This window comes from Crocodylus porosus, unplaced genomic scaffold (assembly GCF_001723895.1).
Source record: "Crocodylus porosus isolate Cpor-Errol unplaced genomic scaffold, CroPor_comp1, whole genome shotgun sequence".
NCBI lineage: Eukaryota > Metazoa > Chordata > Crocodylia > Crocodylidae > Crocodylus > Crocodylus porosus.
In genome coordinates, this window is record NW_017728910.1 from 972,063 (window position 1) to 978,666 (window position 6,604).

The following is a 6,604-nucleotide window of genomic DNA, read 5'->3' on the forward strand; positions in this document are numbered from 1 at the left end:
TAGGGAGAATTTTGTCTGTCTGAACCAGGTCAACTCCTATTTACAGCATTTAGTTTTTGGGGAAAGGGTGTGTGTTTGTGACAAAGTAAGGTAGTAGGGTTAATCTGTTTTTTTAGGGGATTTGTTTGTTTTCTTTCTTTAGAAAATTAAGTAGAACAGGAGAAGATAATTTGGGATATATAAGTAATTAATAAGAAAGCTTTGGACATCACAGGAGCAGGAAATTTTCCTTCCAGAAGAGATTGCCTGTAATGGCAAGTCAGGTAGTCCTGCTTTATAAAGTACAGATACAGTATAGATCATTCTTCTATATCTTAACCCTTTTCATGCAGAAAAGAGGACTGGGTTTTGTGATGACAGTACAGGCAGTCCTCAGACTTAGGACGCAATTGGTTCCTGAAAACCGCTTCTTAAGTCGAAATGTTGTAACTCGGAACCAATTTTCTCATAAGAAGCAATGTTATAAATGGGGGATTTGTTCCTGAACCAAGGCCTGATACCCTATTTTCACCAAAAATACCCAAGAATTATGTACTCGATCAATTATAGATGAGTAATCTAGCTACATTAATGTATTTATATTGTAAAAAGCAATCATATTGATTTGGAAGGACTTCTTTGAGGTGACTTTGCTGGACTTTATGAAAGGCTCTTGGTTGGACTTTTTGAAGGGTTCTTGGCTGAAGTCTTCTCAGGCGTCTTGGCTGCAGGTTTTTCTGGAGTCTTGTCTGCTTTCTTAAAGAAAGTGTCCAAGGAAGTTTGGACAGATGTTCTCCAGGGAGATGGGTGACACAACAAACTTGTTTGCTGGTGTGGCATCACATTGGATCAAGCGTTCTAAAGTAGAAACTGACGTCATAAAGTTGAAACAGGGTGTTAATTTATAAATGTTGTAAGTGTGAAACATTGTAACTTGAAACGCTGTAAGTTGAGGACTGCCTGTACTTAAATTATAAGCTCTCTGAGTTAAAGACTGGCTTTTATTTTCTTTGTACAGAATCTAGCACAATGGAATCCTACTCCATGACTTTGGCTCTTAAAGGTTACAAATAATAAACATAACTTCATTCAGGGTGTTTGTGTCTTTCCCACCTTTGTACCTCATTTAAGAAGAAAAATTTCCTTCTTGTGTATTTCCTCCCTGTTACATATGTAATAGAAGACATTTGTCCAGTAATTTCTTAAAAATTGATCTTTCTGCCATAACTGCTAGTGATTCCTTTTTCCCTCATCTGTAAATGATATTTACGATGACCTCTCTTTGGTAGGACAGAGCCCAGTGTCTAACCTCCATGTTTCAGGTGTCTTTCAGCAGTTTCACTACCAACCATGAGCTGCCTGTAGCACCTTTGAGTAGTTGTACCAAATTTTTGTTGTCCAGAGAACTTCCCTCTGGCTTGAAGTGAAAGATTGTACAGACTGATCTTGCTAGGCAGGATATGAGTTCAACAACTGTCAGTTGTCCACTGGGGATGTCTGAAAATATAGGAAAGCATGTATTGAGCTTTGAAGATTTAAAACCCTACGTATGTTACGACATATAGTAGATGAGTGACATGCTTGTTTCATGAGTCCAGAGAGTAGGAACATATATTACTACCTTTTCTCACTATTACCCTGGTATTCTGCACATTATGCTCACTTAATAACCAACTGCACATACTACTTGGAAAGCTGTGAGTTGGAGGATGAAAAGTCATAACTAAATACAGAAGTTTAAAATTTGAATTGTAAAACTAGCACTCTTTAAACAGGTTCTATTTTAAAAATATCAAAGGGTGCAATAAACTATAATTCTTAGTAATATTAATATAGTAAAATATTACCTATCTATGTGCAAACATGGGCTGTTTGTGCATGAAAGGTTTTCTTTAAGTTAAACTGCATTGATGTAGTGCAACTTTCATGGAGGTATTCTTGTGCTAAAGGGCTTTACTGTTCCAGACTGGTTGTATATCTGAGCCTTCTGCCTCTGGGGGTACCCTTTCAGGTCAGAGCCCTCACTTCTTTGTGGTTTTTTGACTTAGTGTCTGAGCTGAGGTTTTGTGAACAAATTGCAAGTACATGTAGAACGCATCTCTGACATTTCCCTGCAGGACTGGTTCTAGAGCGCACACATTCTGACCCAGTCTTACTTGAAGATGCCAAATCAAGAAATTCTTCCACAAACCTACTCTGGTAGGCATCATTTTGTGGCTGTTATTGCATACACCAGAGAGAGTGGTGTGAGGATAGCTGCAGAGAGATGCCTCCAGAGTGGCTTCTCTGCATGGTTTCTGGGTTTGGTGCATGTGGGCAGAGCACGTTTGAAAGTGTTCTTGTTGGGATTCATCAGGAACATGTCATGGACATTGTGTTTACTCTGCTGGTCCATATGGTTTTGGCCACTGGTGCAGTTTTCCCTTGGCACCTGTGATTTGAATGTGATACAGTAAACAAAAGTCAACTGCTTCAAAACCAAGTATTTAGATAGGTAGTAACATTTGTCAGAGCTTAAACATTCTGCATGCATTTGTTGGGGGAGTATTGAGTTTAAGCTCATGCTGAGTAATGTTTGTGGGGACTGGGATTCTAGCTTATCTCCTAGGCTACAAGTAAATGCCACCAAATGAAATGGATCAACTGTGTTGGGATGTGTCCTAGCACAGAAAATTTGCTTCGCTGGGAGAGACTTAGATTACCTGTTGATCCTGTGGGACAAGGAGCGATGTCTTCCCTGCTTACTGAGAGGCACACCAGGCAAAAGCTGGTTCCATTGCAGTCTGAGTCCTGGGACCACACTGAAGTGTCAAACCAGTGTCTCTGTAACCAGATGAAAGCCAGGCAGGCACTCTCAGGGCTTGTGGGGGGACCTGATCCTGCATGGAAATTCCTGGGGTGTGTGGGATTGGATGATAAGCCCCTTAGAGAATCTGCTGGGGCATTTGAAAAGTGTGAGCAGCTCTGGGCTGCCAAGCAAACAGACATCTGCTGCTAAATAACAGCACGAATTAATACTAGCTACTTCATGGCCACAAATTTTGGGCATTCATGGCATGGCAAGTGGTATGGATGTCTGTTTGCTTGGCCTTTGTGCCTCCATAATAATTCTTATGGCAGTGCAAGGTTGGCATCTGCTTCTAAGCATACAGACATGGCCTCGTCTCATCTCTGAGCCTCAGACCTGATATTTTAATCCTTCCTCTTGGGCTTTTCCTTCCCCTTTTCCAGCAGCTTAACCAAAGCATGGTGGTGTTACAAAAGTCAACAGCTTCATAGTTTTATTATACAGGTGCTGCTGATTGGGTTAAATGAAGTTGTTGACTTTGACTTTTGGTTCCTTCAGACCAGCAAAATCACTTAAGCCTGATTTACCAATTCATCCTTTAGCTAACGCTTTAATCATTAAACGAACAGGAGGTCCCATAATAGATATAAAATTAGCTGTCTCCCACTTCCTTCAGAAGCACGACTTGGATCTTTTGTATCCTTCATATTTGATGCATGCTTATTTGTAGGACCCTGGACAGTGCACTCTTCCTACTTGCAATGTGGAGTACAAGTTTTTGGCATGGATTTCCTGTTACATGAAGTTCATTCATCCTGTTAATCTAGGAAGTCTGCTGTTGTAGGCTTAAACTAGATTGTAGCTACATTTCCCAAGCAATGGAGCTATCATAATTTCCCTCTGGAGATGATTCAGTGGCTTAGTAGATTTCATTTTTAGAAAGATTTCCCTAGAGTTGTTTGGGGGGGGGGCGGGGTTTGTTTTGTTTTCCCCTCCTCCCCCGCCTTAGTTTCTTCTTTACTTAACTCTCCCCCAGGATTCTAAGTATAGTCCAACTACCTTCCCACATCACTTTTCATCTCCGTAAATGTGTAATGAGTAGTTCTTCTCCACAATCTGAGTGAGTATGTTGGAACTTCCAGAAGTGTATAGAGATATTTCACAGACAGTTTCCTTTCGTTTGATCAAGAAGGAAGTGCCCTCCCCCCATAACAATGTTTTTTATGCATTTCTTTTCAGGCATTAAAGCAAAACTTTCCATTGGCAGCGTGGCTGAAACCAATGAAGGCCTGCACTGAAGACAGCAAGCTGTTAGTGCAGACTGGATGCTTTCTTTACAGTCACGTTGTACCTCCTGAAAAACCTCGATGGAAGACCTCTTTCAGTGCTGGCATGTTTCCAAATACTGCACGTTCATGGAGTGCAATAATACTGTATAGTTTTTTTAAGAGTTAATTCGACCAGTTCATAGCTAAACAATACAGGCATTACTAATTGTAACTTTTATTTTATATTCATGTTTCACAGAATGGCAGATTGAGTTGATATCTAATTTTTCCTTGGAAAAAGTTTGTCTAATCTGTTGTAATTTTATATGAATTTATGTTCTTTTTGTAGTTTAAAATAGAATTACAGGAATATCTGATATAGTCCTAAACTGTCTTAAATAATTGACAACTATCTATCAGACATCTCTAATATGGTTATATCAGGTTTGTATATTTTTCCAAATATATTGCAGAGTGAAATGGTGCACTATATGCTAAATTATATGGACAAAACTATATGGAGAGTAATTGCATCACTTTTGTGATTTCAGAAAAAACAAAAAAGATAACTGCTTTTTAAACTGCATTGGCCAGCTCAGGAGTTTCTTCCTCACCCAGTTAAAAGAATGGAAAAGCTGGGCCTTTATACTGTCCTAAATATAAACTAAGCAAATGTAATTTAAATAAAGAGTTGTCATTTGCTGTGTGAAGTATCTTGTATTAAGATTATAGAAAATATAAATGTTTTATGCTGAGAATATAAACAAGTCTAGAAAATATACACTTCAGATACATGACTTGGATGAGAGAACTGATTAGTTTCTGAATTGTAGAAAAGCAGGAGAGGAAGGGATCTCCGGAGATTATATAGTCTTGCTCCCTGTATGAGGAAGGATTATCTCAGACTAAACCACCCTGCCAAGTGCCTGTCAAACCTGCTTTTGAAAATTTCCAAGGATGGAGATACCACAAACTTTCTAGGAAGCTTTTTGCTGTGGTTGACCACTCTGAGTGAAAAGATTTCTTTTTTATCTCCAACCTAAGCTGCTTCTACTGCAATTTGAGACTATTGCCCATAGCACTGTCCACTGTGGCTACAGAGAAGAATCTACATTGTCTTTATAATTATCCTTCAGGTATCCCTCTGTCTTCTCAGATTAATCTAGCTCCCAAGAAAAGAATGTGAGTTCTGATAACCCTGGTTCCTTGAGTACCTGTTTCATAATCTTTCCAGGTATTGAGGTTAGACTGGTCTTTAGGTCTCCCATTTCTTCATCCAGGACTTCATCCAATATATGCATGTTCAAAGATGATAGCTAATGGCTCTGAAATGAACTCAGCCTGTACCTTTGAGCAGTACATTAGGGTGTTTTCTATATGGGACCTGAAATATTCAGCTTCTCTGAGTAATTCCTGGCCTGTTCTTCTACTACTTTAAGAGGTTTGTCCTCTTTGCTTTCTTTGCTACTAGCTGCACTTGTCATCTTGTAGTTGACCTTATACATGGTCTTTTTTATTACACGCTTACATTACCTTTTATATTACCCTTTATATTATCTTTTACCTCCCTTGCCAGTTCCATCTCTTTATGTTGACAGCCTTGTATGGAAGACTTTCACAAGAGTGATATTCTTTTAAGTGAGCATTTCTAAATGATGGGGTAATAGCTTCAGAGATTAAAGACTGTTCTGCCCAAATGCATTCACAGTGGAGAACTTTTCTACTGCTGTTGATAGCATGAGATCTAGTTATTCCCTTGCCAAGCTCCAGGAAGGCAAATATCATCACCCTCATGGTGAAATTTGACTGTAGAGTTGAAGCAGCTCAGTAACAGGTAAGGTGGTTTTGTGTAGAGACTGAGTTAAGTGATAACTTATTAATGATTCTGGCCCTTTCCGTAGTCCAAAAATTTAGGGTTTAGATGATATCTGTAAGGAGCCAGATTGTGTGACCTTGCAGTTCCCACTGACTTCAGATATTACTACTGTTGAGAACTGTTACTTTTGTGAGACTTTTTTCTGGCTTTATGAACAGAAATAAAGCAAGTCCTATAATCCAATTGTCTTTTTGAAGTAAGATCTGTTACCCTCTCAAATTACTATTACCCCTTCCTCAGTATTTTAGGGGCAAGTTTAAATGATAGTTGGGGATGGTAGGACTTGAAGATCTGTTTCTAGGGCACAGCCAAGTAATGCTGTCAAGGCTAAGAGGATGGACCCTGTGGCCCCTCGCTATGGGTTCTGGATGGGTAAGCTCAGCACACGGTTCAGGCTCTGGGCTGGAAATGTTTCTCTTGCTCTATCTCTGGGTGTTTGGCAGCCAGGGGTCTCCCATAGAGCCTTAGTGATTGGGTTTGGGGCCTCTTCAGCTAGTACCTGTGGTCAGGCTGCTTGGGATGGGGCTGCTGGAACAACCTGAGCTAGAGTTAGAAAGTGGGTATGGTTTGGAGGCCTTGCAATGGACCCAAATGCCTGCTTTTCCCTCACATCAGTACAAGCTACATCCTTCCTGGTCTGAACAACAAGCACAACATCCAAAGTTAATTCACTTGCAATCCTACCAATGTCTA

The 6,604-nt window shown here is 39.8% G+C and overlaps 1 protein-coding gene across 1 annotated transcript in view; it reads left to right on the plus strand.

The window, feature by feature from the left end:
* Positions 1-4,741, plus strand: part of SELENOT (selenoprotein T) — a 10,940-nt gene extending 6,199 nt beyond the window's left edge. The window contains exon 5 of the mRNA XM_019532582.1: positions 4,007-4,741. The gene's annotated coding sequence lies outside the window, so the exon portion shown is untranslated. The remainder of the gene's footprint in view (positions 1-4,006) is intronic.
* Positions 4,742-6,604: the final 1,863 nt, after the last annotated feature.